The sequence below is a fragment of the Nuphar pumila genome, chromosome 4 (assembly GCF_984573655.1).
Source record: "Nuphar pumila chromosome 4, dmNupPumi1.hap1.1, whole genome shotgun sequence".
In the NCBI taxonomy this organism is placed as follows: Eukaryota; Viridiplantae; Streptophyta; class Magnoliopsida; order Nymphaeales; family Nymphaeaceae; genus Nuphar; species Nuphar pumila.
Window position 1 is genome coordinate 119,471,894 of NC_143252.1, and position 10,359 is coordinate 119,482,252.

The following is a 10,359-nucleotide window of genomic DNA, read 5'->3' on the forward strand; positions in this document are numbered from 1 at the left end:
TCAAGATGAATATCAATGAATCTATTACTTTTGTTTATATGGTTGACTCTCATTTTCTTTGGCACTCATGATTATGATATATTAATTCTCGTAACATGCTTAATATAAATAATTTTAAAAAAAATTTGTCATGTCAAAATAGAATATAATAATAAGTGTGAGACATGTATTCAAACTAAGCTAACTAAACTATCATTTTCTAGTATAGAAAATGTTATAAATTGCTTGAATTAGTGCATTTAGATGTGTGTACCATGAATAACATTCAAAGTCGTGGTGGCAATAGTTATTTCATTACCTTGATAGATGATTATTGTAAATTCTATTATGTTTATTTGATGAAGCATAAATTTGAAGCATTTTCAAAATATCTTCTTTATCTAGTTAAAATACAACTAGAAAGCAAAACAAAAAAAAGTAGGACCTAAAGCATTCAAATGTGCATTTGTTGGTTATGTTGAACATAATAAGCATATAGATTTTTTGATATTACTAATGATGTTATTATTGAATCTAGAGATGCATCTTTCATAGAGCATAAAAATATATTTGATTTTCTTCTTGATGATTGTCGTATTGTAGTTGATGATCATCCTTTTAGTGACATGATTGAACATTCTAATAATTGTAATATTGAACCTGAAATTGTAGTTAGGCACATTAAACACACTAAAAAACTAACTAATTTTGGTTTTAAGTTTTATACATTTCTGATTGAGAATCATTCTTTGTCTTTTCAAGAGCCTATGTCTTCTCAAGATGATACCTTTTGGGGAGAAGTTATAAACGATGAAATTGATTCAATTATCTAATAATATTTAAAAATTAGTGAATTTACCTATTGGTTGAAAAATCATTGGCTACAAATGATTTTTCAAAAAAAAGTTGAAAGTCGATGATATAATTGAGAAATTTAAAATCTATTTGGTTGCAAAAGGATTTTAACAAAAATAAGGTGTTGATTATTTTGATACTTTTACTTTTGTAACCAAAATAATTACTATTAAAATTCTAATTTTCATAACTATCATATATAAGCTTGAAATCTATCAAATAAACATGAAAATGATCTCTTTTAACGGATAATTAGATGAGATATATATGGAGCAGCCTAAAGGCTTTATAGTGTAAGGGCAAGAAAGCAAAGTTTGCAAGCTTGAAAAAACCTTATATAGATTATAACAAGACTCTAAGCAATGACATAAGAAATTTGATAATGCTCTAGTAAATCATGGTTTCAAAATACATGATGTTGATAAATGTATTTACAATAAAGTAGATTATAATTCTGTCATTATAATTTGTTTATATGTTGATGACATGATTATTTTAAGTTTTAATATTAAATGTGTGAACCAAATAAAATATTTTCTTTTATATTTTGTATAAAATATTTATGTGTTGCAAATATTTTTTAAGGAATCAAAATTGTGAGAAATAATTATGGCATTGCATTATGTCAATCACATTGTATTGAGAAAATTTTTATAAAATATGAATATTTTGATTATACATCTGTGTGCACTCCATTCTAGACCTATCAGTTGGAATATTGAATTTGAAGATTTCAAATCTACTAGTGGTTGGGTTTTCACCCTTGGTGGAGGAGCAATTGCATGGGGATCTAAGAAACAAGCCTGTATAACTCATTTTATAATGGAATATGAGTTCGTTGCTTTGGCATCTGCTTATAGAGAAGCTAACTAACTTAAAAATATGCTAGTGGACATCCCAGAAGGTGAGAAGTCCATACCTGCTATTTCAATGTTTTGTGATACCCAATCAGCTAAATCTAAAACAAGTAATCTGAAATATAATTGTAAGTCTAGACACATTAGTCTAAGACATAATTTTATTAGACAAATGATTGATGACAATATTATATATTTGAAATATGTAAAAACATGTTAAAATTTAGCATGCTTTGATTAAAGGCTTTTCAAGAGATGTCATCATTAAAATATCAAGTGAAATGAGAATTAAGTCAATTAAGTCATCGTCCAAGGATACCCAACCTAGAGCATTAAAGATCTCATAAGCGTAGGTTCAACGAAAAATAAATTAGTGAATGACAAGTATTGAGCACATTTATGTGAACCCATTCCTGATGTGTGCACATGAGCTATAATAAATGTGATGGTCAAGCTAATAACTCTTATTGAGTTTGTATACCTTATGGATAGGGCGTGTGTTACAGAATACCTAGACAAAATCACCTATGTGAGTGTAGAAGTGTGAGACACTTCTTATGAAAAATGATAATTCTCTAGAGCACTCATAAATCCAGGTAAACACAAAGCTCTAAATGTATCAACTTGAAATCCACACAAACAAACTTTAGAAAGCCTACGTGTGATTGAAATTTTGGTTAATAATATAAGGAGCTAAGTTCAAGGTAAGTCCACTTAGCACTTTGGTTAATTTAAGTTTTCTTTCACTAAGTATGGGTTTATGTCTAGAAGACACTCTCACAAATATATAAGTTTTTTTATGCATGCCAAACATATTTTAAAACTAGTGAGGGATTGTTGAAAATTTTTCAAATTTTATTATAAAGTTTTGATGTATTTATTGTCTCTCACCAAAATCATTTGAAAATTGTTTAGTCCCATATCTAAGAGGAGACAAAATTTCTGGGGGTTTATATATGGTCTTTATTCTATTTCATATACTTTGGTAATCATTGTGTCTTAGGGTGGCTTGCGAATGTTGTTGCTTAACACGTATGAATGGATTCAGTAGTAGCACACACGTGTGTGCAAGAGTGCTTGAGGCTCAATGTAGCGTTTTGATAATGCGCTTTGAACTTTGCATGCTTACAACGATGTGAGGCGCCTAGGTCTGTTTTGATCATACCTAGCCCACCTTGACTTTTGACTGAACCAACTTTGACTTTTCATTTCTTGCTTTGCTTTTCCTATTTGAGATCATGTAAAGGGCATTTAAATGGTGTTTATGGAGCTTTGTGACTATTGGGTGGTTTTTGAGGTCCTTAAACGTCGGTACCATTCATGGTCATTTTCATCCATTTTCTAAATATTGAATTTATGACATTTTAATTTCATTTAACACTTAAAACGTGTTGGCCCTCCTAAAGTCTATAAAAACTCTTTATTTTTGTCTTTTGGATTATCAATTTTTTTTATTCTCAAGCTTTTTCTCTCTTTCTATTCTTTTGCTCATTTGGGTTGCACGTTCATGTGTAGAAGATTTCACCTGATCTTACGAAGAAGTAACACTCTTGAGGTCCAAGCCTAGTTGTATCCTGAAAATTCAGTTGCAAAAAAACCAGTTCGCATCTTTAAAATTCTCGAAGTAGGGTGATTGAAGTTCTAAAGATAGCAATCTTGAGAATGTGCCTCTAGGCTTGGGATCTTGGTTTTCCTAAATTCTGTTTTGGCCGTCGTGTGCTCTAATACATTTCTCATCACAGAAGAAACCTATTCACTTTACATGAGAATCACATTTTAATGTGTTTTTCTTACATAAGAAAGTTTTTTCTTTATAATTTTTTTGAAAGTTATGTTTTATTTTAAAACTCTACTTAATTCTTATTTAAAAAATTCTTTTATTTTGATATATTCTATTATGTTAAAAAGGATGTAGTGTGATGAAAAGAGGAATGATTTAATGTCTTTTTTTAGATGATTTTATTTGGTTATTCATATGTTCTAAAAATCATTTTCATAACTTCTTTAACTCCTACTCACCACTCTAAATGTTATAGGAAACATATCACAGGAAGCATCAATAGTATGAGCAGACAACAAAATAAACATATATTTTTCTTTTAGGAAGGTATCATCTATAATAAGAAGTAGAGGGAATCCTTTGACAATCTCATCGATGCATGATCAGAAGGATATAAACATGTACTTAAATCTACTACCTGTATAAATCTCAATGAACACTAATGATCCAGGGTTAGCCGTCATCAAATGATGATAATAAGTGGGAAGCATCCCGAAGGACTCATAGAATAAATCACATAACACCAGCCTAATCAATTTATGTCCATGCCATGCTTGTTTGTAAGAAACCTCTATACCTACATTGCGACCGAGGTCGTTCATGGGATTTTTTGGAGTCATCTTCGGGTTATCGTGCAAGCGTCCATGAATAACACATGAAATCCACTTTGAAGACACCTTTCTTACAACAAGGTTTTCAACTGATCCACCACATGTATATTTGCTTTGATACCTCTTCACTTTAAAGAATGTTGCTTTGTGCATTTTTGTGCAGTGGAACTTCCAAGAACAATCTACCATACTCCGTGGGTTCTTTATCGTACATACGATAATGACTTTGTTACTTCAACTCTTCACAAATTTTGTTTTAAAGTTATTCTTAACTATATGATCTCTCAAAAACTTGTGACATTGCTCAAGATCAGTAAACCTTGTTTGACTCTGTTGATAGCCACTAAAACTCTTTGCATTCATTTAGTTTTCCGTTGTGCAACTGATCATATAACTGCGAAGCCTGTGCATCAATTATTTTTCAATTGCTCCTCATTGAATAAGAATTTGTTCATTGAGAACCAAGGGTTTGACTTCTCAATTATCATAAGTGTATTGTTTTCACCCACCATTACTTGTTCTTAATCATCACTAATTTGGCCATCCCATATTGTTTATAAGTTTGACTCAACTGACATGGTATACTCATAATCATCCCTATCAATTGATTTTGTATAGTACTCGTCATTGCTATTAACGCAAAATCACTGATCGACTATACAAAGTAAATTAAAACTCATTGTATCTATGGATCTATTTGCTTCTAAAAATGCAATATTTTTACATTCCCAACTTTCAAGATTAACCAAAAAAATAACACCTCCAGTTCAAAAATAAATTATAAAGACCGTCAACATTTACCTAGATTTGTTGTCTGCATTAGAAGGTTGGGTGTCATACAACGTCCTGCGATGAACATCACTGACACTAGTTTATCCGAGTAGTTCAACATCGTTTGCGGTGATCCTCTCATTATTAACTGCTAGAAACAATGGGATGTTCACCAGAGGAGTGTGCTCAATAGCTGGTAGCTAAGACAGATGCACATCATCCACAAGATTTTCATCATTCTATTCTTGTATATCACTTCTGACCTTGATGTTTAACTATGCATCCTCCAACTTCTTGTTTAACTTTGCAAACATTGTCAAATTGTGTAGCTTTACTAGCAACTAAGTAAATATTGCCCTTACAAAACATCGATTGTACATCATCTTTGTCCAAGAGATGTATCCATATATCTTCACCATCTAATTTTGGTGTGCACTTATACTGGATGACCATTAACTCTTTTATATATCTGATTTTATAAGACATTAATGCTATAAATTCTTTATAGCTATTATTTTTAGATACCAGTATAGATCTTCAAAGAGGTTGCACAGTGCTATAGTAATTTACAAATATTATTTTAACAACCATTATAACTGTAACATTCCAAATTTTATAACCCGAAAATGGTGGATTTTTTTTTCAATACCTTTAAATACTTTAACATATAACAGCAGAAAAACTCATCGGGTCTAAAAGTTGGCGTGCTACTTTTCGAATTCATGCATAACCATACGATTGTGGGAGCTTAAAATAAATAGATTTCATCTTGCATAAAATAAATCAATGTCCACAATCATGCAAATTATTAATTAAATTGTCCATTACCATAAAAATCAAATAATAAATCAGAGTCTGAAAATCTTATAAATACGAAGGAAAGGTAGACTTGGTTCCCGTTGCAACCTCTCACCTTCGCATGTAAGCTATTTCTCATAATTTGAAAATATTAAACCGTATAGGGTCAGACAATACATGTCTCAGTAGAGTGAAATATGCTAAGCATGTAAGATAGGAATTCAAAGCAAGAATTTCAATAGAAATTTCATAGTTTAGCATTTGGAATTAACTGAAACAAATACACAACTAATCCTACATGTTCAAAATTTACAATTTTAACAAAAGAGTATTAATTCATACATTCAAGGAATAAAATGCATGAGTAGTTAATATGTATGACTTACCATATGCAGAAGCCCTTTAATGCGTGCATATATTATTATCTTTAATTATATTTTCTTTCTTAAATGATGCATGCAATGCCTAACTAATGCACATACGTCATAAGTTATCACTTTTTAGTTCGGCTGATACGAAACAAACTTATATTCTCAAATTAGAATCATGACTTAAGACATGTTTTACATACAGGGATGACTTTAGCCTGACCAGGTCCTTTCACTGGGACGGGGTGAGAGACGTTAATACGAGAGAGATTCTCAACATCTTTTAAACCGATACACCAGTTTTTCTCATGAGTACCTTGCCCTCTGCGTTGCAGTCTAATGCAAAAGTTTTCACATAAAATCGTGAGAGGGGAGGAGCAACCTTCTGTGCTCGAAACAAACTTACCCCATGAAGTTTTGTACCACCTGCTACTCTCCCAGTAAGTATCTTGAGTTTTAATATCACATGATTACTTGATTACATACATATTTTTTTTCATGCAACATCAAAACCTGAGCCACTTTATGGGTCATGGATGCATTCTTATAAAGCATTATGAAATTTACTTAATCATGTAATATAAACTCGAGCATATGCATAAATGAAGTTCTTATTCATTTTTATACTTCAACTAACACATATGCATATACATGGCCAATGCATTAAAGAATATGAATATGAGCATCCATCTCAGTGAAACATTCATATCACCATCATAACATGAACATACTTGTAGCCAACGCATATTCAGAACTTAAAACATAAACTTGCATTCATTAGACCCTTTGATCATTGATCTTAATGTGTAGGCTTTATTAACTATTCAGGTCAGACATATTCATATATGCTTTTGCATAGGATCATACCCGTATACTTATTCACATATTACATGTTATCCAAAATAAAGAAATTTACACAAAAATATGCAAACTATGCATAGGTCGGCCCTCGATCCAAAGACCAGTCTTGATTAGCAAAATCTTTAACTCTGTCAGACTATTACAGAGTTCTTAGAAAATTTTATGTTTGGTGAACAGAGTTGATATTTACACAATATAAAGAAAATTTTATTAGCTTTTCATATCCATAAACCGTTCATGAAAATTCCTTCGTATGAGGGAGTTATAAATGTTTTACTGTAGACATGTTATATTTCATTCTGACTATCACAGGACCGTGCTCAGTCCATAAACAGAGCCCAAAATTTTACAACATATGCAAAATTTTGTTAGCTTTCCAACACAATAAACTGTTCAACAAAATTCTTCCGGATGAGGGAGATACAAATATTTTACTGGTCAGAGGTTAGGCCGAAAACCAAAAAATTCAGATCTAAGCATTCGAGTTAGACCAAACCGAGTCACCCTAATTCGTACACCCATAATTTTTCTTGCATATTTTAAATAAAAACTAGAATAAAATACATAGTTAAATCTAATATATTTTATCTAAGATAGATCATATTTTTCCTCAGCCTTTTGGTCGAAAAAATATGCTCGATATGCATGTGCTTTATTTTCTCAAGAATTAATTCGAAAGAATACACAATAAATTAACTAAAATATGCAATATTTATGAAATAAATTCATAACAATCCACAAAACTCACAGAATATCTAAAAAATTATAATCTATCAGAAACCATCAAATCTTGCATGAATCCAACCATGAAATCTACTTTCTTTCTAAATTTATTGATTTCTTTTCTGAAAAACCCGATATTGCTAAAATTGTAATATCTCAAGATTTTGACCATAGAAATTCTTAAAAATTTTACAGCAGGTCTAAAATAACATATTCTACCAATACAAATTGATACTTGCAAGAAAATCATGGCATAAATCAAATATTTATAAATTTTACAGATATCTTTTCTGAGAAATCGATTTTTATGAAAAACCCAATTTTAAAAGGGGTTTTCCTTTGGAGAAAACATTCTTTCGCCATGGATCTTTAGATCTAAGACAAATATGCGGTTAGAAGGGTCTGATCATGATCTAAACTCATGAAAAAGCATTGAAATCTAGGCCAAGAACTTTGTTCTTGCAAGAAAAGCATAAATCACTTACCTCATATAATCAAAAAATATTTTTCGAAGATTCTGACAGATCTTTTTACATAATTCGGATGATCCACACCTTCTACTAGCTTGAAAATGATCTAATACACCCCCTAAAATCATGTGAAAGTCTTTCTTGAATCCAAGAAAAAGAAGTGAAGACTCTAAGGGATGTGGAGAAGGGAGGAGAGAAAAGAGAAAACTAACCTTATTAATTCTTCTCATGAGGGTCTTTATTTATAGATGGGTTTAGACAAGAGTCTCATCTCTAATATAAGAAGTTAATATTTATTAATAAAATAAGATAATAAATTATAAGACCTAATTCAATAAATTTCGAAATTACTTAAGTTATAAAAGAAAAGTAGAGACTTTTTACCCTGTCTTGAGCTCTAGTGACAAGAAAACCTTTCAAGAGGCCTACAAACCCAAAGTCTCATCAAAATTGGACATCAATATAATCGATTTGATAGCCCTCAAAACGTAGATCATCGTGGTGGTTTTAGATTTAATCATACGTATACAGATTGGCAAGAAAATTTAGTTGATATAAAAAATGTTAATTTTTGACCTATAATTAGGCATAAACTTCGGTCAATGATAAAATGCTCAAATCAACACCAATTTGGGCATGTAAATAGTTGATTTTGAACGTCAAGGTCAACTCTAATTTAATAGATGAGTCACTGATTGGCCAAAAATTCTGTCAAAACAATAATAACATTTTTTTAACCTTAATTTAACACTCAATTAAGTCTTAATTTAGATTTGAATCAAACTCAAATTTAATTATAATATTTTAGACTTATTTATTAAATTTGAATTCAATTTAAAAATCCATAATCTAAAAATATATAAATCATTTACTTTCTTGTTTAGTCCATATATTTTAGCTTTTTCAATTATTCTTGAAATAATCTTCATAACTTGAGACAAAGGTTCATAATTAATCAAAATCAAGAAAATAAAAAAAAAATAAGAAAATAAAAAAATCAAGAATTCATGATTATAGTCATGAATACACCAATAATTCATCATTTATTTATTTTAATTATCAAGAAAAAAATCTTGGGTTTTATAATAACTGTCTACACCAATCACGCAATATATAACTCAGTTAATAACTCTGAAAACCAACAACCCATAATAAACCACAATACCCCCCAAGTCCTATTCAATGCTTGTTCATAGTCAACTGTAACCACATCTCACTAATTGAATGTTTATGTGTACTAACACTAGACCCAATCAAACAAAGATACATATTGACATAAAAAAATCATTTTTACCAAAAAAACAATAGTGGAAAGCTATCCACCGGGAAACCTAGCAGTCAATAACCTTACAGAAGAAAACTTGGTTGAGGGATGCTGATGAAGTCGCTGCCTATGATTTTACCAGAATATTCACAAGAGATTCACCAAAAAAATCACTGGAGGGAGCCAAAATTTAGGGGTTTTCATCACCGGTGAATTGTTGCTGATGAACAATTGTCGATGAGGGATTTTTGCAAATTCTCTGCCCACTGGAATATTCCTCTGAATGTTATTGGAATGTCATTGAAAGATCACTGATTAGGAACTACAAGAACCCTAGGGTTGCAAAAATAGGGCAGCCAAATGCAAAAAAAAAGTTTGAGAAACAAAGTGTCATTTATTTAGGATGAAATTTCGTAAGAAAATAAAATTTTATAAATTTTTCATAATTTCACAATGTGTTGTGTGATACGCTTTCAGAATTTAAAAAATTATGGACTTTCACAACACGTAGAAGGTATTTTTGCAACACAAGGTGTGATACTTGTCACAATTTTATAAGGTACTGACTTCCATAATTGCAAAACTGATTTTTGCAACATGCCTTACGATACTCATCCATAATTTCGCAATTTGTGAGATGGTTTTATGGTTGTAATAAACTTATTTACATATTTTATGAAAGAAAATAATTTATTAATTACACCGCCTGGGTTGCCCGAGTGGTAGTGGGCTTGGGGAGAAGGTGATGACCCCTTCATCCAAGGTTCTACTCCCACCTGGTGTGCAGGTGCCTTTTATTGGTGAGCTTCGTAAGGGGCTTGGGTATCGGGAGATTACCCGCTTCGGCAGTGAACTTAGTCAAAAAAAAAATATTAATAGTTAAGATGATGCTGCCCAACAAGTTTACATAAGCTTGTAATTTTCTTTGTACATATCATTGTACTCTCTCGCTCTCTCTAAATCATGTGGCCATTATTTAACGATGTTTTTTGCCCTATGAAGCCATATTCAAAGACTGCTGG